Here is a 22,279-nt window from a genome sequence, read left to right as displayed (position 1 = left end):
CCGAAACCCTTGGAATTCCTGGGTGATGGGAGTGTATTTTGTTCTAATGAGGTGACTTTGGGTGGGTTCCTGGGTGAGGGCTGGTCACCAGAAAGACCGAGCTATGATTAGAAGCTTGGAATTTCCAGCCCTGCCTCCATTCTCTCGAGAAGGGAGAAGGGCTGAAAATGGAGTTAATGATGGATTGTGCCTATGTGGTGAAACCTCCATAAAATCCCCAAAGTAAGGAGTTCAGAGAGCTCCCAAGTTGGGTGAACATGTGGAGGTGCTGGGAGGGTGGCACCTGGAGAGCAGGGGAGCCCCACCGCTTCCCGCACACCTCTGTGTATCTCTTCCATCTGGATGTTCATCCGTATCCTTTACCATGTTCTTTAATGAACTGGTAAGCATAGGTGCTTCCCTGAGTTCTGTGAGCCGCTCTAGCAAATTAATCACATCCGGGGAGGGTGTCGTTGGAACCTCCGATCTATAGCCAGTTGGGCAGAAGGACAGGGGACAACATGGACTTGCAACTGGCATCTGAAGAGTGAGTGTGTGTGTGTGTGTGTGTGTGTGTGTGTGTGTGTGTGTGTGTGTGTGTGTGTGGTGGCGATAGTCCTGTGGGACTGAGCCCTTAACCTGGGGGATCTGGCATTATCTCCAGATAAAAGGTGTCAGAACTGGTCTGACACCCAGCTGGTGTGGAGGGAAGCCTTCACATACACATTTGGTGACCAGGAATGTCAGAAGTGTTGTGAGTGTTCCGTGTGAACAGTAAAGGAGCCTCACAGGAAAGAAAGACACATTGGAAGAGCCGGATTTTACCTACATGGGAAGGAAAAAGATGTAGGTTTTTCCTTTGCAATAACAAAACCCAGAGTATGGAATGGGCAACGTGGCCTCAGTTTCCTGATGCTAATTACATAAAATATCCTTTTGCCCAAGCTTAGTGGAAAAGAAAAGAAGAGAATTAATGAGGAAGAAACTTGGGTTGAATTTCAGAGAATCAAAGAAAACATGCTCCATCTTGCTGTTCCATTTTGAGGTTCACAGAATGCTTGGGGGCTTGGGATGGCATCACACCAAGCCTAGGAAACTTACTCTATGGGCCCTAATGTGGATCTTTTCTCCTCTTTTTATCCCTCTGTGAACATGTCATTTTTTTTGCCTCAAGAGTTCTCCATCCACCACCCTGCACGTCAACAACCCTCACTGGAGCCCTATTTTCCCCACTGCAATATCAGCCTAAACATCACACTCACATGGTATCTTCTCTGAGCCCTTCAGCCCACGCAAGGGCTCCTGGTCACATACTGTGAGCCCTGGTTCCTCCAAGTGTGGTCTGGGGGCTTGTTAGAGATGCAGACTCTCAGGCCCCATCCCAGACTGACCGAGTCAGAATCTGTGTTCCAACAAGCACCCCCAGGGAACTATGTGCGCAGTAAGGGTTGAGAGGCACTGGTTTCAAGCACCTGGACCTCTTCCTCACAGCATCTTTCATTATTACCAGCTGAACGGCGTGGGTGAGGCCTGGCTGCTTCTCCCTGGCACGCTCAGAGCTGCAGCTGCATCCCTGCAGGGGAAGTGGTGTCTCACTTCCCCTCGGACAGCAAGTTCTATGGAAGAAGGAACCTTATTTACCTTTGTTGTCTTTGCAGTACCTGGCCTGATGGCTGGCTAAGCGTGCTGTGCAGTGAATGAATGAAAGAAAGAATGAATGAATGAGTGGAAAAACACTGGGAGAAATATCCTATCCCTCCATTTCGGGAGCTGAGGCAGCCGGCTGAGGTGAGCATAATGACACAGGCAAAAGAAAGGAGCAGCTAAAGCAAAACCCACTGAGATGGACAGATGACCCCAGGAGCTGGAGAAAAAGACTTGAGAGTCCTCAGGACGCTCAGTCAAAGGAAGAGACTGACAGTCTTAGGACCTGAGTACCCAGATCCTTGATGGTTTCCCAGCCAAATAAAGGTTATGCTCTTAAGATTGCAGCTCAAATTAACCACCCTTGGGTAGAATTCCACTCCTGGGTGGATCACTGCCAGGAAGCTCTCTTGGTGGTTTCTGGCTGAAAAAAAAAAAAAAAGTAATCTCTCAGCTTTCTATGACAGCTCCCAGTGTGATTCCAGCTGCTTTTCCAGCCACGCACTCCCACTGCGTCCTTTGTCCCGTCTACCATACATTTCAGATGCACGGGGATCACTGTTGCCCTTTAGCAAAATGGCCCTGCCCGTCTTTCTTTGTGCCTTTGCATAAGAGTTCCTCCACTGAACTTTGTTTTCTGGCCACACACAACTGCCCCAGTCCTACTCTACCTTCTAGATAGACTTTCCATCTCCCTCCACCCCAAGACTCCTTCCCTAAGCAGCTGGACAGAACATGCCCACCTTCCCCATGCTTTTACCAAAACCACTTGCTGTCATGATGTTTGCACTTACCAGAGTGAATGTGATTTGTAATTGTTTAAATCTATTAGAATCAAATGATGATCTTCCAGAAAAGTTTGAATCATTTTTATAACTTCACAGTGTCTATTGGAGTGTTTTATATGGGTTTATGCCTCAAAATACTTCCCAAATTAGATTGACTAGATTGGCTTAGGGATAAAGGTTGAGATGGATTGTGCTCCAGTGAAAACTTGAGACTTCAGTCACTTTGGCGAAATTCACATATACTATAAAGGAAAATATTAACTTCATATGAGCAAGACATGCAAAGATTTTTAAAGTCGTCACAAAATAAATGTACGTGAAGATACTCACAAATAAAATTCCAATACAAACATGCCCCATACTGACCTTACATCTCTCTGCTTCTCCTTGGAGCCCACCTCCAGGCAACTTTTTTTCATTTCATCAAAATACTAATGGGAGGGGTGCCCTTTCAGTAAAAGAAAACTTTCTCTTCCCTGCTTGAGGAATTCAGAGGCTATTTATACTCAATGCTTTGGACCATCCAGAGAGTTAGAAGCAAGGTTTGTTTGATCAAGTAATTCACAGTGATGTTGCAAGGTTATAATATAAGCAGAGACAACAGGACAATCAATAAGGATGCAGTCCCTTAACAGAAATCAGTGTTTGCACACTGGGCTTGTTAATGAATGCTTAGTCTCAAAGGCAAAGTAAGAAAAAGAAAGGCAGAAGTCCAGGTTGAAAAAAAAAAACACTTCTGAGAGCATTAGGATGAATGAAATAAAGAAATAAAGAAAGGTACCTTCTTGGGCTGTAGCTAAACCAAAGAATTGTTTTCAAAAAGACCAATTCTTGTGTGGTTGAAATAATATGAGAGATGTGATCTGGAATTGAAAAATATTACTGATTAAACATGACCCTATCTTTTACATCTTAGAGGTGTTAAATGTGAAAAATCTACTATAATCTAGTTTTAAACTGGAAATTGAACCCACGGTTTGCTAAACAAATTCACAACCAATTGGGGATATTTCACGTCTAAATAGCTAACAGTTGAAGATCTTGCAGCTCATAAGTCCCCTCTCTTTGCCTCTGAAATCTGTGAGAAGATTTCACAATCTACTCTGTGTTCATCTTTGTTTGGTCCTTTCAGTATCACAATAGCTCTTGAGGGCATGGCCAGATCACATCTGCTCATGGGTGTTTGGTTAAATGAAATAATAATCTTCCAAAAAGCAAATACTGAAAACATGCCATTGTAACCAGACCTTTTCGGTTTCCTCTGACTTAGCAGAGATGAGTTTTCATCCCTGGTCACATGCTGAGTCTCTGACACTAAAGGTGCACATGGTACGGAGGGCTAGGGGGTGTGTGGTAGAGATGGGGACCCGCATGTGGTCACCACAGAAAGAGCTTCAAAGTTTATTTTTGCAGCTTTCTAGAGGTAGAGTCCTATGGTGCCATCATGAAAGAGGAAATTCTATTCTCTCCATTAAAATTTTTTTAAAATTCTAAAAGAACTAAACTGCAGCTCTATTTTTAAAGGAAATATGGACAGCAGTCAGGCAGGCATGCATTGCGATGGATTGGAACTAGGAAAGATCACCGGGGAGAAAATTTTGTAAAGAGATATGTCATAAACAAATGCCCTTTTGTTTGGTGAGCTATTCAGATGCTGGGAGCTAGCACAGTTTTAGATCTTTTTCTTTGCTCAAAATCCTATCAGAAATTCGGCAAGAAAAACTAGCAAGAAATTCAATCCTGTTTTTCTCAAGAATCACAGATTCCATCAATTTGGGCCTGAAGCCATGCTCACCCTTGGTTGTCGCCCCAAAGTAGCCTTTAAAGGCATACAGTTGTACACACTGGCATACATGTTAGACCAAAAAGGCAGCAATGGAGCATTCATCTTCCATCACTGGGGAGAAAAGAGAACCTGGTAATGAGGGAGATTTGGTGGTAGAATTATGACTTGGCAGAAGTATTGGATTGAGAAATAAAGAGCTATTAGGAAAGAAATCAACGGGTCTTATTGAGAGTTACTCTACGTGGTATTTGGCCTCACGAGCATTTTAGTCTCTTTGTTATACTCTTTGTTATACTCTTACACCACAGTATACCTGTGGTGTAGCTTCTTTGCCGAAGAATGCAGTCCAGAAGTAGTAAAACACACCTTTTCTTTGCTAGGCTGGAGGCAAACACCCTATTCCATTTTTTTCAAGAGGTCAGTATGGGTATCATCTACTGATTGTGGCTTAAGGCAGCAGTTTGAAAAGGTCTAGCCTGTTTGTGAAATGATTAGACAGCAAAATGAGACAAAGTGAAATGGCTATGTCCAGTCACCTCCCTAAATTATCAAGAGACTTAGTCTGTGTTCGCAAAGAAGCGATTACTAGGGTTTACTTTGGTACGTACACACAGGTGTTTGCAAATAAACCTTCAAGGTTGTGTCCTTAGGAGGCCAAGTTTCACCTCAGAAAGAACACGGGGTTCAGAGTTGGAGACCACTTTCTTCATTCCAGGGTCACCTACATCGAGGGAAGCCAAACCCAGGATCGCTGTGAATGGTCAACCAGCAGGCTCCTTGCTCTTGCACAATGCAGTCGCACCATTTTCTTCCGGGAAGCAGGGCATAACTATTCTACAGCCCCATTCCTTAAAAATCACGAAAAGACTTCCTAGTCTGAGTAACTAAACTGGATAACTTCATTCAGTCAATAGATGTTGACTGGAGTACATATAGCATATATACTCAGATAATTTATGAGAGAAACGCTCTTATTTGCAAAACTCCAAGCTCCCAACCCGGGTTCAGCTCTGTGGCCATGGTTAATACTGTCACAAGCTTTCAGTGGAATTTGATGTGGAAATTCTTACAGTATAATCAGGAATTTACAACTGTTCTGCAATCTCCTAACCATGTGATCTGGTGTGATTGGCGGGGAGAGGGCAGGACAGCGTTTTGGATGCTATATAATTTTCTTTAATTCCCCAGTTAACTTCAGCAGTAGAGTTGCTTATGCACACAGAGGTGACATATCGTAATTCATTTATTTAGTGGGTAAAAGAGAGCAAGAACAAGAAAAAAGCCAAACAAATATATTAGCTAATATACTAGTTTATTATGTATTTATATATAAAATATATTATTAATATATTAATTACCTAGGAGAAAGATAAATCTACATATGCATAGGAAAGAAGACCATCATTGTGAAAAATCTCAATGTTATGTTGCTTCCTTTTTAATCAAAAAGTGTAAAGTAAAGTATTTGAATCATTAAAATGTTATTGAAGTGGAATAGGAAGAGAATGTTGGATTTTAGGCATTAACTGAAATCTCAGAAGCAAAATACAAATGACTCAGATTGCAAAAATTCTCTAGATGAAATTATTATAGAAATGTTCATGGTGATTCAGTAGTATTTTCACTAACCAATAACTTAAAAAAGTTATTTAGCTTGATAAAGCTTCTTACATCCTGCTTGGGAAACCATTTGCTCAACAAGTCCAGAAGATAACACTGTAGCTTTTTACAAAGTCAGGAAAATTCAAAACAAGAACTGAAAGAAAAAATGGAAGAAGCTACTGAATTTCTTTAGGTAGCAATACTTAAAAGAAAACCATTATGAGTTCTACAAAAATTATCTTGTAGATCGTGGATTTTCTGCACAAGATTAGAATTGGACAAAGCAGTCCTCGCTGAGCACTGAAATGGTCTCCTCTCGGTCACGCCCGTGATCTGGGATTGTTTTCTCAGAATAACAGGAAAGGGAGGAGAGTTGAGCTGAAAAACCCATCTGGTTCTAATTCAACACTCCCAATAGACTCTTACACACCAGCTCCAGAGAACGAAAGCCAAATTAAAATGGTACTAATTTGAGGGAGCAAGTGGAATGAACCCTGCTTCCCATCGCTATGGACGTCCTGTTGTGATGGGTCTGGCTAGCGTGCCAGTCCGAGCGGGGAGAGACTGTTTGTCCATTGTACGTTCCAGTTTGCCTGAGAATTAAAGCACGCCACTCATAATATCTTGTCAAACTTATATCTAACCTGGAGTCAATAAAATCCTCACTGGATGCGGTTTGTGGGTCTGCCTTCCTCATGGCCAGATGCTCTCTGGTCCAGGCCTGAGACCTACAAGGCTGCCCCTGTACCTGAGCTGTTTCCTCATTTTACTGGGGTTCAGGAGAAACAAGATTAACTCAGAAACGTATCAGAAGATTAAGGTCTCTGCTTGCTAATTCTTTCCTCCCATCCACTTAGATGCTGGCTTTATGCAGTACTCCAAGGGGGGCCCAGTGAAGGAAGAGATGCGTTTCTACAGGGCAGCGTCTAAGTTTCCTGAGCCTGACCTAGTCAGCTATGTGTCTTGGCAGATGTATGGGACTTCAAAAGACATGTGTTCCAGCATGATATACAGAGTATATCCACGTATCTATGTGTCTTACAGATTATGCACATATATTCTCTATTGAATTGTCATGGATTTGTACAGAAACAGAGAAGACAGACAAGATTTAAGGTAAGCAAAAGGAAGCGTTCAAGATTTAAAAAAAAAAAGACAGAACTTGAGTTACACTAGCACAAGGGTATTGAATTTCTTTAGGTTCTGGTATCTAAATTGGCAAAGTAAAGGGATTTGACCTCAAGTCCTTCAGTGAATTGCAGAGTAAATTGTGCTTTAAGTTATAACTGGAAAATGAATATATAGACTATATGTTTGAAGAGCATAAACGCATACGGAAGGGCAAAGACAGCCATGAACAGAGCTTAATACAGACTGGCCCTCTGGGGGTCAAGTTTATTTGATGTCACTTCCTACATAACGGTATTAGGAAGGCTCCCTTCTGACATGGGCCATCGTTGATAAAGGCCCAAATGCCACCATCCAGGGCACAGGATCCCAAACAGAACTACATCCAGGAAGGCCCTGATATAGTAAGGCACAATTAAAGCCATACTTCCCCATTACTTTCTGAGTTTTACTGTCACCTAAGATAATATTCTTATATTGTTCTGATTGTAAGAATAAAAGATTTACTATAGAAAAAAGTGAGAAGAAAGAAAATAGTACAAAGATGAAAAAAGTTACCCATAATTTTTTACCATAACTACTGTTCATATTTAGATATATTCCTTTCAATTTTTATATCTATTTCTAAAAACATACAGATACATACATGGATGTATTTTAAAGAAAATTCTATCTGTACTGTATCACAGTTTGGTTTTCTACTTTATTTTTGTTTTTACTTAATGATATATCATCAGTTTCCCATGTTAATTTGGCTTAAAACAATGGCTATATAATATACCATTGTTTGATTATTATTGCATTATAAATTCCTTAATAAATCCACTGCTTTAAAAAGATTACAGTATTTGATATTTGTCAGTATAAATTGTACTACAGTGAATATCCTTTTAAATATAGGTGTAGGTATAAAAATAGGTATAGGTGTAGGTAGATAGATATGAGTATAGATAAATATATAGGTATAGATACAGATATATAGGTATAGATATAATCTGTGGTAAACATCACAAAGAGAACTTGGTAGAAATGAACTATGGGTAAATTATAACAGTTTGGTGTTTGAATGACGTACACATGTGCAGTGAGAGTTTGATTAGAAATGATGGATAATGTAAGAAAAATAGTTGAAGGAGCACTTAGAGAAAAAATAATTCATTGACTGACTTTGCTCTGACCCTACCCTTGAGTTATTTAACTCCCATTTGTTGCCTAGGCTGTAACGCAAGGATAGGTCTTTGTGCAAATGCTTTTTGACCATAAAGTGAAATATCAGTGATCATGTTTCAGAAATTGGCCCAGGGATTAGAAGTCATTTACACATGCGTTAAAAATTCAGTAAGAATGCAAAATATTAATACAGTGAGTTTTTTTTCCCTTCTTACTTAACATACCAAGTTGGTGCCACTTTTTAATTTATAAAATATAATTTATAAACACTCCAGTTTCCTTCAAGAAAAGTTGTACACAAATTCCCTACTGCATAAATTCTTATTTTTATTGTCAAATGACACTATAATTTTATGTTGTCCTGTTTTTAATTTGTTCATAATGAAATTATTTTTTGCTTTTCCTTCTGAATTATTTTTAAATTTACACAAAGCATTGAATAGTTCTGAATCAAGATAGACTCTGTTTTTATAATGTAGGATGCTTTGTGTACATTTAGTATAAAACATGAGTAAACTACAGAATTTTATCTTCTGTATGATACAAAAATGTTTTTATAACACAAGTAATGTCATGTGAAGTAGCATCCTTAGTATAAAAAAGTGTTATAAAGATTTCTGGCATTTACATCATATTTGCAAGAGATATTGCTAAATTCCATATTTCATTTTTTTCTTTCTAAAATTTAAATAACACATAATCCTATTTCCCAAAAAACAGCATATTTCTTTCATCAGGAAAGCAGTACTCATCTTTTAAAGAATTGAACTTTAGTTAATTAGAACCATCAGATTATTATTACTTTAATATATTTCTAAAATCTAAGAAAAAACATTCCTTTTACTCCAAAATAGGCAGTGCAGAGAGATTTTCTAATTTTCTTTTTTTTAAAATCAGTTACATATTTGAAAGCAATTCATAAACCCCACTGAGTTTGTTTTGGAAAGTGCTTTTCTGATTGTGTAAGAAAATGTTATCTATGTCAGTAATAAATGGCAGTCATGGAATTTTGGCATCAAATGCTCCAGCCGTCCACATGAAATGGATGGCCAGTCCCCACTTAGATTAGCTCATGTATACAATGTCACTGCAGAGAAAGAGAAAAGAATGACTCTTGTGGGCCTGTCCTGTATAAATATTATATCCATTCTATAACGTTAAGTGGGCGAGTGAGATCAGACAGTATTTTAAAAGAATGGCTTCAGAAACAGTGTCTTCAGAGAAAAGTGTCGTGCTGACTGTGATCTCTTTGTAAAGATCCTCTTATTTCAAGCCCAGCTCTGCTGAACGTCTCAGGACATCTGTTTTCACAGTAGACCTGGAGATGTTTGGTTTCAAATGTCAAAATGTAGAATAATTTGCCATAGATCCGGGCAAATCCTTCCTAAACAAGAAAATAACATATTATACCTACAGAGACAAGCATAACCATAAGATTAACATGCAATGATTCTGAGGGTATTTTTTACAAAATGGGATTAATTGTACTCAGCTCACGATGCTGACACGTGCCTCTAACCGCAGGGCACAGGGCAAGCTTGTGGCCCAGCCTGGCCCCCCTCTCCTTGCAGGAGCGTGCGCCACCAGCCCTGATCTGCCCACACTGCACGGGGCCACCTGAACTGCACCGCTGGGGGGAGATGACACTTGGGTGTACGTGTGTATACGTGCACACCCATGCACATACTCATGCACGCATGCACATACACACGTGCACACACAGAGAGTCCGAGGCAAGGCCTTTTATTACAGTTACTTCCAGGTCATTAAGGACACAGTTCTTTTTTTTCCACCCAGTTTGGCTTCTTCATCAAAATATTTTTAATGGAAAATTCATGATGCGTTCTTTTTTTTAAGTCTCTTTTTTCAAAAGTTCCACTCCCCGTTGACTTTAATCTGGGGGTTCCTCAGAAACAAACACCCCAGCCACTGTGCCTCCTCTCTTGCCGGTGGGTCCCAGAGGCCTGTGTCCTGGCACCAAAGAACCTGCAGAGCAACAGTGCTCTGTCCCTTGAGAAGGAGAATTCTCTGCTCCACGGGCATCTGTGTGGTCCTGCGGCCTTGGAGAACACGTGGGAAGGAGAGCAATGAAAGGCACCTGATACACCCTCCAGCAGGCTCTTTGAATGTGGGCACAACAGGGCCCTGGTGGATGTTCATGGTATTCAGTTTCCTCCGAAGTTGAGATTTCTGCTTACGAGTCTCCAAAATATCCATCAGTACTTTGTGTTCCAAGACCCAGTGACACTGTCCCCTCAAGGTTGCCTTATTGTTTTCTTGTTCTATGTCTCCTTCACTCCATCCTGCTGGACTAGAGTCCCCGTGGACATTCATTTCTGACACCAAGTCACGTTTGCTGGCTGAGGCTGTGGTCACTCGTTCCTATCAAAGACCAAGGCCTCCTCGGCCCTGCCCTTCTTTCTTAGGTGGCAAGTTGCACCTCCATTTCACACTGAGATCCGTGGAGCGATCATGTTCTCCTCTTAAACCAGACCCTCTGCTTTCAGATGGCCTGAGAAGCTTCAGGGCAGTGGTTCTCAAACTCCACCAGGTATAGGCACCCCACTGTCCAAGGCCACGCCCAGAAGGAAGACGGAAGAAATGCATCCCTATCTCATTTCTCATTCTCAGCATCTACAAGCATGTACGGGCTGGAGACACACACATCTGGATTTGAGTTCCTGCTCTGCCACTTCTGAGCATGGTGACTTTGTCACGATATGATTATCCTCTTTGAGAATGGTCCTTCCTCCTTGAAAATGGTCTAATAACCTCATGAGATAAATAAGAAGCTTTAAAAAATATCCAAAATGAGATAAAATCCAAAATGAGGAAGAATGGGTAGGGGGACATATTTTAAAACACCAGGGTATATAAACAGAGTTTCCACTAAATTTACTTTAACCATGGGGTGACATGGACCTAGGAAAATATTGCAGGAAACAGGAGGTCTGTCTTTTATGACAGCTTTTATGCTAGAAGAACCAAACAGACTTTATTTTTGTTGTCACTAGGTTCGTGGCAAGACCACTTTGTAAAAGATGGGTGACACGTGACAGAGAGAAAGCAAAAGACTGAAAAGGTTTTCAGTCTTCTCCCCCAAAGAGAATACTCTCCAAATTGGAAAAGGTAAATTGTTAGGATGGGCAAGAGCCAGGGTGCATATTTCTTATGTGTGAGAAGCACAAGGTCCTGGTGGCCAGCAAGTGATGTTAAGATCCCCCCGGTACGACGGGAAACCTCTGAGGACCCTTCATGAATGGGAGGCCTGTTGCAGACTGGCTGGTCCCCTCACTTTCCAGAGAAAGAATCGTGTTGGTTCCTGATACATCGCTACAGCAGTTTATTAGGGCACATAAAACTATTTATTGGAGTTTGTAAAAAAACAGCAGGTTTTGCTAAAAATATGCGCCAAGCTATCATTGCTTCCTGACAGCAAAGCCAGAACCACAGCAGTGATCTCCTGAGAATATTGTTTAAGATTTGGTTTCGATGCTTAGCTCAGAGCCAGCCAGTGTGGGGCATGGCTGCGGGTCCCACTCCAATGTGTGGGTTGACTCCCAGCAATGGTCTCAGGACACTGGGGTCTCCCTCTCCCCAGCTGAAAATCACCACTAGACAATGGCGGGGTTGGTGGCAGGAGGGAAGGGGGAGGTTCTGTTACCATGACATGAACGTCACGGATCTGAGGCTGACCCCGGGGCTGGGGTGCTGCCATACGTGAAAGCACTTGGATTTGGTGAGCGGGATAGGTGGCCACAGTGACTAGGGTGGTGATGACCAGACAGTCATAGCTGAGTGATCTCTAGCGGAATGTGTTTCAAGAAGAAGGGAGTGGCTATGCTCTAGAAGCTGGTGAAAGGAGAGGTGTCCACTGGATGTGGCAGTATGGAAACTCAGTGAATTTGGGAAGAGCCATTTCAGGGGATGAGTGAAGGAGCCTTCCAGGTGATGGTGGGAAAGGACACAGACTTCTACCTCTCCTCCCATCAGAAACAAATTATACAGCTGTAAAGGGATTTTATTAGGCATAAACCCATAATTAAAGGAATCATGTAACTTATATGTGGTATCTTTAAAAAAAGAAAAAAATGGACTCATATATATTATACAAAGAATAGATTGATGGTTGCTGGGGGGGTGAGGTGGTTGAACAAAATGGGTGAAGGGGTCAAAAGATACAAACTTCCAGTTATAAAATAAGTCCTGAAGTTGTAACATACAGCATAGTGACTACAGTTAACAATACTGTACTGCATATTTGAAAGTTGCTAAGAGAATGGATCTTAAAAGTCCTCATCACAAGAAAAACAATTTGTAGCTGTGTGTGGTGATGGATGTTAACTAGATGTATTGTGGCATTCATTTCACAATACATACAAATACCGAATCTCTGTGTTGTACACCTAAAACTAATATAAAGTTATGTGTCAATCATTACTTTAAAAAAAAGGATAATGTGAAAGGCAAGAACGGCAGCACACTTTTAGGAGCTTCGGAGCAAGTGGATGGGGGAAACTACCCTTCCAAGAAAACAGAATCTAAAATCATTTAGCTAATAATTTATTTAACTGTGATCAGACAACAATCACCAGACATCTGAGAAAAGCCTCTAACACGAAAATAATAGAGACCCAAACAAAAAAAATTACAAGAAAAAAGGAGAAAAGAAAATAAAATCAATGACAAACAAAAAAGGAAAGCCACTTGGAAGAAGCAGATATTATGAAGGAAGAGGGAAACTCACAAACATTAAACAAACAAAAACAAATCATCAGTATCCTCAGGGATTAAAAAATGTGCATCTATGAACCAAGAATATGTGATATTTATACATATGAAATATTTAGAGACCAAGAAAAGGGCACTTGGGAATTAAAATCATGATATCAAATAGATAATGGAGAGAATGTTTGGAAGTTATGTTGAAGAAATTCACCAAAAAAAGAGCAGCTGAACAGAAGAAAGGGACAAGAAGATTAAAAAAAAAAAAAAAAATAGCTGGAGATCCAGTTTAGGGTATGGTGCTCAAGTGTAGTTAATAAGAATACCAGGAAATTAATAAACCATAATGGAAAAGAATATGAAAAAGCATGATATATATATATATATATATATATATATATATATATATATATATATATATATATATACATAATATGTATAACAGAATCACTTTGCTGTACAGCAGAAATTAACACAATATTGTAAATCAACTATACTTCAATAAAAGAAATTTTTAAAAAATAATAATACCAGGCAAAAGGAAAAGAATGCAGAGTAAATAAATATTAATGGAGTATTTCAATAATCTCTCTGGGAATAGGAGGATTTCTAGAGCAGAAGAACACAATGAAAGCCACAGTAAAGATGCAAATAGACTTATACCAAAGAATTCTGTTGTGAAATTTCAGCAAAGAGAGGACTCACCAAACTTCCAAAGGAAAAAAAGAAACTAAAAATAGATTGTATATAGAAGATCAATGACCAGAGGACTTCGGGCTTCTTCACAATGCCTCTGAAGGCCAGGAAACAATGGATAAATCCCTTTACTACCCTAAACACAAAACAAAACAAACAAAGATATTTCTAAGGTAGAGCCCATACTCAACTATTACTTGTGAATGCTAAAAAGTCTCAAAAAAATGGATTCTCTAAGCATTTGTCTCTGGGCAGTGCTTACAGAATCTACTCTAGAAGGTATAAACTAGGAAAGAGGCAGCTCTGGAAATGAGAAACCATGGTCCAAGACGGGAGACAGATGAAGGGACCCACTGCGTGGGGTGCTAAAGGGAGGTCCCAGGCCGAGGACTGTGGACCACAAACAGAGGCACCACCAGCCCAGACTGAACCAGTCCCGAAGCTCCAACAGAGGCTCACCCACAAGGCACCCCGATTATCTGAATACACTGAGAGGAGAAGTACAACCTCGGAGGTGAGTTTGAAATTAATCTGTAAGGAGAATTTAGGAAACTAAGCATCACAGGACCAAAAATAATCACAGAGCAATCATGAACTCCAGGGGAAAAGGAGAGAGTGAGGAAATGGAGGGAACAGCTGTGGACAAAATTTCAAGGAGATTTTCAGAGAAGGGAGTGGAGAAATGGGGCAGGACCTGGAGGAGATGGAGTTTGTTGGCTTTTGTTTTGTTTTGTTCGAAAAACAGTAAGTTGTGGTTCCCGTATATGAGAAGGATCCGTTCGTTGTTGAGGTTGGCATTTCAGGAGAGACAGGTCCCTGGAGCCATGGCTCCTTGAGAGGACAGGAGGGGATAAGGTCTGGGGGAGGGGCTCTCCCTTGAGGGTCATCGCAGGAAAGCAGGGCAACAGCGCAAAAGATGCAACTCGATTTAGAGAGTTAGTGGAGGGAAGATTGAAGATGGAACGTTTCCTTCATTGGGCAATAAGGATGCCTATCATTTCTTTTCTTCTCACGACACTTAATTTTTACAAGACCCTGAGAGGTGAACAACATAACCGCCCCCTCTTGTAAAAGAGGAAACTGAGGCTCACAGAAGTTACACAACTTTCCTAAAGTCACAGAGGCAGTGAGGGGAAGAGCAGGAAATGAAGGGCAAGGCCACTCTGACTCCAATGGCCTTACTCTTGAGGACCCTCCAGTAATGTCTCTTCTGGAAGGAGCTTCCCTCCCTCCGAGGATCTCGGGGCCCTGGGGGAGACGGGCTGTGAGGCTGCTTTCACGAGAGCGCAGGCAACATACACACACAATGGGATCGAATTTTACTGTTCTCTCTACCTCCCAAGCCAGGACAGGCATGAAAGGAAACCAGTTCTATTTTTAGTAGAATGAGATTTCTAACAGCTGTCCAGATCCTTGAGGTCCCTTGAAGATCCTGTTTCTTGTCTGTACAAGTCATCCCATCTGAGTTATCTGGTTAAAAATTGGCAACAGCATGTGACGAAACCCAGAACAGACATCACAACATATTTGTTGTATCTGAACAGCAGACCCTGCGTGGCAATTACCTCGTTGGAAATAATGGCATAAATATCAAGATGTTCGACTGATTTTACTGATGAGGCATATCGAGAAAAAAATCTGTACACGTTTCAAATTCTGAAAAATCTTTGGCACTTGTGAAGTTACTTCCAGGGGGGGCAAAGCAGGTTCATGCCCCCTGAGCCATTCCTAAACGAGGAGCACTCAAAACCGACTTTCAAGAGAACTGGGGTGACTGAGGTGAGTCTGAGATGGAGACTGGAGAATCCCAAGAGATAGACAATCACAGCACATTATTTTCAAGTCTTTGGGGTAAGATAATAAATAGCAGAGTATATTCCTAAAAACCAGGTTTTCGGTTAATGCGCGTATTTGGAAAGAGAAGCCTATTCAATCTTTCACCAAAAATAACAATAAATGAGTGAGATTAATAAACATGACAGACTCCTAGAATCATCTAGAACAAACAGAACTGAGTCTAGATAAGGACAGATTCTATGCACATAGCAGAATAGGGAGAAAGGCTAGCTTCTACCCTGCTTCTGCTTTGCCTCTGTCTCTGCTTCCTAATCAGTGATGGAAACACATTTTTACCACTGACCTCAGTGGCTTTTGGAATCTAAGAAATATACTGCTTTAAATTGTTCTGCAAGTTCAAGTAGGATCTCTGACTTCTGTCTCACTCCACGGCCACACCTCTTTCACATACTCTCTGACCTTCTAACTCACCCACTTAACCTGAGACTAGTTGGATCATTGTAACACCCTACCACTTTTCTAGTTTCAGGAGAAAAAAAAAAAGATTTCATTGAAAAGCTGGTCTTTATTTTAGCAACAAGGTCCAGCCTCACTCTTCTTGCAAATTAACAAAACCTAAAACACTAAGATCTGGTTTCTGGGCAAAGCCCCAGCATTTCCTCACCAAGGACATTTGGTTAACTGCTCTCCATGAGGTCATTTGTCACTTTGCTAAGTTCTCAATTCCTTGCAGGCAGATTCCTGCCATTTTTTCTCAGCACGTGCATAAAACTTGCAGTCTCTCCCAGTACACAGCCAGAAATTATATGCATTCAGAAGCAGGCAAGGAGAGCTGGACTTGCCGTCTCTGCCACCTCAGCCTCGCTGATGAGATGAGCAGGTGGATTAAATCAAGCCGTACAGGAAAATCACAAACTCGGTGTCAAAAAAAAAATTGTTTATGAACTCATTCTATTTTTGCTGCCTAAAGAGAACTTAAAGATATCTTTAATAAGACTCTGCTAGTGCCAGTGGCAAATTACAAAGGAGATAATTAAACTGTTCCTTGCTTTCACTGGTCTTCCCTCTAGAGGGACTCAAAGACATAGACACCTGCAAACACGGGAAAAGTGCTCACGTTCATGTTAGCACCACCTGGGAATCGCCCATCCAGGGACATCCCCACATGAGGGCGGGGGTCCCAGGGGCTGTATCCAACCCCATGTCCCGGCCACTGCCTTGGGGTCTCACGTCCATCCATTTCACAAGTGCCATCGGTGAATCCACTTCCTAATCACTGTAGCTCATGTCAGTCGAACATTCTAGGCACTATGGGGTCACGCACGTCCCACTGTTTTCTCTTTACAATAACTGTGAGGTAGGTACCTTCCTGATCGCCGCATCCATGGGAGGCTCTTGAAGATAATTTAAATAGACTATCCAGGGTCCAACTTCAGGCAGCAAGACAGGAAACCCAGAGCTGTCGGAGCCCCACATCTCATTGTTAACACGCTTTCAGGACAGTCACCCCTTACGCTCATGTGGTTGAAGACGTCAGCAGGGAAGGAAGGCAGAGAATTCCAGGGGAAGAGCACATGCACAGAGGCACAGGGAGCACGGATGAGTCTTTATAATTCTGCTTCTGCATGAAATGTTGCCCTGCCTCAGTTTGGTAGATAAAATGCAAGAGTCATGAGATAACATGCTATGTCCTGATGGGAGAGATTATTCTGTGCTGTGAACCCCAAAGTGGAGAGGCTTAATAATCAGGGCTTATCTCCCACCCACCTCACCTGGACACCAGAGGATGGCTTTGGTCCTCACCATGACTAGAGAACCATGTCTGATGGAAACTCCCACATCCTGTTGCTCCACCTCCTGGACCACAAGTCCCTGGAAGCAGGGTGGCCAGGCTGGCAAAGAAAGTGCACGGCCCACACAAACCCCCTGTCTGTGGCTGCAGCCTACAGGTGACTCACACCTTGTCTTTCCCAGCACATTGACCAGAAATGGCCACCTGTCCCCACCATGGGGCAAGGTGTCTGGTAAGTGTCAGGAAGCACGTGGATTTCCAGAGGCAGTGAAGAGACGTTCACTGATCCACTTCCTATGGCCAGGATCCCAAGGACTTTCAAATATTAGCTCCTTTATTTCCCATTTCCACCTCCATGGGGTTCTTCTGGAATCTTTAAGCGCGTATATGACCAATGGATGAAATTTCTTTCTCATGACTGGAGCAGAGAAGGAACACTGAAAGCAAGGTCAATCTGAACTAATTCAAAGCCTAAAACGTTCAACACTATAAGTAGGAAAAAGTAACGCCTGGGTGCTGCCAGCCAGCAGCGGCCAGGGCTCTGGATAAGGATGCCCGAGTTCTGTCGTTGCAGGAGAGTGAGGGCTGTGGGCCTGACGTCCGCCTCGACTGTGCCCACATCTGCACGCCTGGCGGGTGGAGTGACGGCAAACTTCTGCAGACCGCGCCCTAATCATTGTGGGTTCCGAGTCAGGAGAAAATTAATGACTGTGCTTTACTGCATTAAAGTGTTTTGCTTTTAGTTTTTTCCCCCATTCTAATGTGTCCCTAAACTGTTATCAGATTATCATGTTACACAGAGCTCAGGAATATTGCTTCACTGTTGTGTTGGTAGGAGTCTTTAGTTGCAGACAACAGAAACAGACCTTTAGCTTAAAGTGGGAGTTTGCTGTAAGGACACAGGACGCCTCGTGGAACCAATGAATCTGAACACAGATAAGCTTGAGGAAGAGACTGGAGCTGGGCCTCCGGCTCTCATTCTCCTTCTCTCTGCACAGCTGGTTCTCTCCATACATCTCGTCTCTCTCTCTCTCTCCTGTCCTATTTCACTGCTCCACACAACAGGACCTGGCTGCCTCCTGGTTCCTAACTGGCTTATCTGCTATAGTTCTAACCCTTCGAGATTGACTGAATTCTGTTGGCTTCAGTTCCAAACAGCAGGGAGTAGGAGAGCGACGGCCCAGGTTGGGTGAGGTGTTCATCCCTGATGTGACCAGACTGGCCAAGCCTGCGGGACTCCGTGTCACAAGGAAGGAGGAAGGGGCCATTTCCAGGGAAGTAGCTATGGGTGGGGCATGTACCCCAAGATGTTTACTACGGTAGTGAAGAGCACAGAGGCCCTGGGGGAGCGCAACGTGTGGTAAACTCACAGCTGTTACGTAGAAACGTGTCGTCTAATCAAGCAGGACAGTAAAACAGGGTTCTTTCCTGTACTTCTCTGAATCTTTTATGTATGAACTCCAACGATGCATCTCCAAAAATGGGGACATCAGAATCATCCAAACATATTTGACTGCATGACCTTTATTTAGCAATAAAGTAAGGCTCTTAGGAGACAATGTTAGAAGCCCTCCGGCATGTAATGGTGCCTGGTGGCCCACCCACAGGTGTTCTGTTCTGGAATTGCAGTGCTTCCCCTCAATAACTGTCAAAATTCCGCTCTTTCTGCAAGGGCAGTGGACGGTCACTTCCTCCCGGAAAACTTTTCCTCCAACCCTCCCCTGTCCTCCTGTGTTCGCGGTCCCACCCTCCCCATACCCCTACTCACTGTGTGTGATTAGCAAGATGAAATGTGAACGCTCAGCACACTCAGCAAGCAGGTGCGACCTCTTTTCTTTCTTAAGGAATAAAAGCGGCCCTGGGACTCCTGAGAACATGGGCAGTGGTTCCACGCTCAGAGCTGGACTTGGTCTTACACTCTACTTTCTCCAGCATCATGGGGTCCGAACTGTCGCTGTCGCCACCAGCAGCTGTGTGAGAGAGGATCCCAGAGCCTTTTGATTCTGGGGCTCCTGAACCCGAGGGGTAGTCCCGCTGCCTCGCCTTTCTCTCTGCCCCTTCTGCTCCTTACCCCCCACCATGACGAAGGCTTCCCATGCCATTGCCTTCCTGTCACCGGAGCGTGTGTGCAGCTCCTTCCGGTGTGAGCAGACCCCTGGGGGAGGGTCACCCCACCCTCTGATCCACTGCTCACAGACGCAGTCTCACGGCTGACTTCTCAAACTTAGATCAGGAGCTTAATGGCTTTGCCATCTGGGCACTTTTGTTTCCACCACCAGCTCTAACCTCCCTCCTATTTTGAGGACATGATCGACATCCTTTGTAAGACATCACATCAGCCTGGGTCTCCTCACCTATCCAAGCTGCTCCTTTTCTTGTTTTTAAGTAGCAACCCTTCTTTGGAATGACTGAAAATTATAACATGAGCATAGCCTTCACACTGAATCTAAGAACAGGTGGAGAAGGATATTCAGCAGAAACTTTCAGCTGGGACCTCGCAGCTCAACAGAGGAGATGCAAGACAACAAGTGCTAAAGCAGAGAGAGAAGCATCCTTCCAGAGAACCCTCAGACGGACTGATTTATAATTCTTAGGAACCACAGAAGGGTTATGTCATGGGGCTGAATGTTAGTGCATGGCCAGGGCTCTTAAGCCAAAGGAAACCAACTAAGAATGCTTCCTCATGTCCCTGCTATTAGCTGTTCAGGGGTGGGGAGGAGGGGGAGGAGGATAGAAAACTCGGGGGGATGGGGCTTGGCGGTGAGATAGTCCTCTGATCTGGCAGTCCTGGGAGCCCTCTTTCCTATAGGAGTAGAACACGTTTCAAAATCCATCCTCTTTCCCATGAACATTCGTTTGCATTCCTCTGTCCCTTGCTCTATGCATTCTTTACTGATGCAGATTAGAGAGTTCATAAAAATGCATCACGGACCCATTTAAACTATATGATTAACTGCCAATATGTGATATTAACTCGTAGGATTTTATGGAGATTAGCACGTATAATTATATTTGATGGTATATGATAATTACCTGTTTGGTTGCATTTTAAAGTATGATGACTTGAGAACATTCATCAATCCGTATATGGCTCAGAGACTGATAAAAATTGCAACTCATCTTAATTGTTTTTAAAGTAATCAGACTGACATCTTTGAAGCCTAAAGGAGACTGATTTCATGGAGACCATGTTAATAATACAGTGATTGGAACACTAATTGAAAATCCTTTTTTTTTTTTTTAAATGGGACATTCTGATCAATATTTTCCAAATGGCTAATGAGGTATGAATGGAATGTTTCTACATTTCAGGTTAAACATACAAAAATTCAGCTGGGGTTCGGATTCATCTAGGAGGCCAGGGTACAGACACTCCCTTGGAAAAGGTTCTGGAGTCGTTGTTTTCGTGATGGGACAGGGAGCTGAAGCTTTCCCAGTTCAGTAAGGAAACCTTCACGCTTTCCTTGTACCCTCATCTCCCTCTGCTTTTTCTTGGACTCTTCCTGGCCTTCGAGACGCTCTTCTGTCCCTCCTCCTGCACGGAGGGAGTGATTCAGTTACAGACATGTGATTCCTGTGTCACATGACAAAAGCTCTATTTCCCACTCTACCCATGCATAGTGTTAGTTGATATTTAAGCTGACCTTGGGCCTATTTTTACATTCCTTACTCCTGTGTTTTTGCCGTGTCCCCCAAATGACTCACCTCGGCATGAATCCTAAGTGATATACACAGGCAACGTGCAGCTTACCCTAAAGTTCAAGTCCCCTTCAGCTCTGAGTCATGCAGACTTAAATATTGACTCACACTGACCATGCACATTGGGCAAAACCAAATGCAGTGATGCAGAATCCTGTGTCCGGGATATCCCAGCACCCCATCACTTCACCTGTTCTTTTCTAGTAGACAGGACTGAGCAAATAGAGTCAGGAGGCCCCCATGAGGACCCACGCTGAGAGCAGGAGGAAGTGTGGGGTCATGAAGGTCGAGGCTGTCTCTGCACCAATTTGGGAGAAATGGCCACTCGGATGCGGAGCTGGCAAGTAGAGGGTAGGCCAGGTAGGGCATGGAGGGCAGACACGCAGCTGTGTGCAGAGCATATCCAACAAGAAAGATGCTCTTCCTGTATCTTTAATTGGGTCTCTTGAATTCTGGTGGCTTTATGTATGTTTCATATCAGCTGAGGGGAAAGCTCTAACAAGAAATGCTTGATGTTTCTGTAATGTTCGCTAGTCTTATATTGAGGCTGGTCAATAAAATTATGATTTCAGTGTCTTTAAAAAAACTTTACTTTTTTTATATCATAAGTCAGGCCACAAGCAAATGAATCATTTCCCATTTGCACGTACACTGCTTTGCTAAAATGAAGTGAAATATAATAGTATGAAGGCAACTCTGTTGACAATAGTAGCAGTTGTAAGCCAAAAGTCTGGCTCTCCAGTATGGTTATGGATGTCAATTTCTCACATAGATGAGTTGAAGCACACTGAATTATCTAGATCAAATGATGTGTGTGTGTGATTAAGTAAAATAAACTTTTTTTCTCATCATAGAAAAAAATACTCTGAAGAAGAAAATAATAAATAACTGAGAATGCAATGTAATAGAATTTCTATTCATTTATTATTTAAAATTTATAATTTTGTAGATCAAAGAATAAGCTCTTATCTTGCACAATATTGATCCACACTATCCAGGAGCCAGATAGGTGACAATTAGGGTCACAATAAAGAATTCAAGTGCATTTTCATTATTCACAAGCTAAAGTTCCTAAAGTGTATGAAATCTGTGATAGAAAAGGCAAAATAAAAAGCATCCTTCTCGGGCTTCCCTGGTGGTACTGTGGTTAAGAATCTGCCTGCCAATGCAGGGGACATGGGTTCGAGCCTTAGTCCAGGAAGATCCCACATGCCACGGAGCAACTAAGCCCGTGTGCCACAACTACTGAGCCGGCGCTCTAGAGCCCGTGAGCCACAACTACTGAAGCCCACGCGCCTAGAGCCCGTGCTCCACCACAAGAGAAGCCACCACAATGAGAAGCCCACGCACTGCAACGGAGAGTAGCCCCCGATCGCTGCAACTAGAGAAAGTCCCGCGCAGCAGTGAAAACCCAACGCAGCCAAAGATATAATACTAAAAAAAAAAAAAAATCCCTGTTTTAGAGTTCTTTGC

General features: G+C 42.5%; 1 long non-coding RNA gene across 1 annotated transcript in view; it reads left to right on the top strand.

The window, feature by feature from the left end:
• The window catches only part of LOC309655273, a 204,756-nt gene that overhangs the window by 170,828 nt on the left and 11,649 nt on the right, over positions 1-22,279 (top strand). The gene's annotated exons all lie outside the window — the stretch shown is intronic.

This window comes from Balaenoptera physalus (assembly GCF_965194825.1).
Source record: "Balaenoptera physalus genome assembly, chromosome: 2".
In the NCBI taxonomy this organism is placed as follows: Eukaryota; Metazoa; Chordata; class Mammalia; order Artiodactyla; family Balaenopteridae; genus Balaenoptera; species Balaenoptera physalus.
Note: the sequence above shows the minus strand (reverse complement) of the source record. Positions and strands in the feature narration are given on the sequence as shown.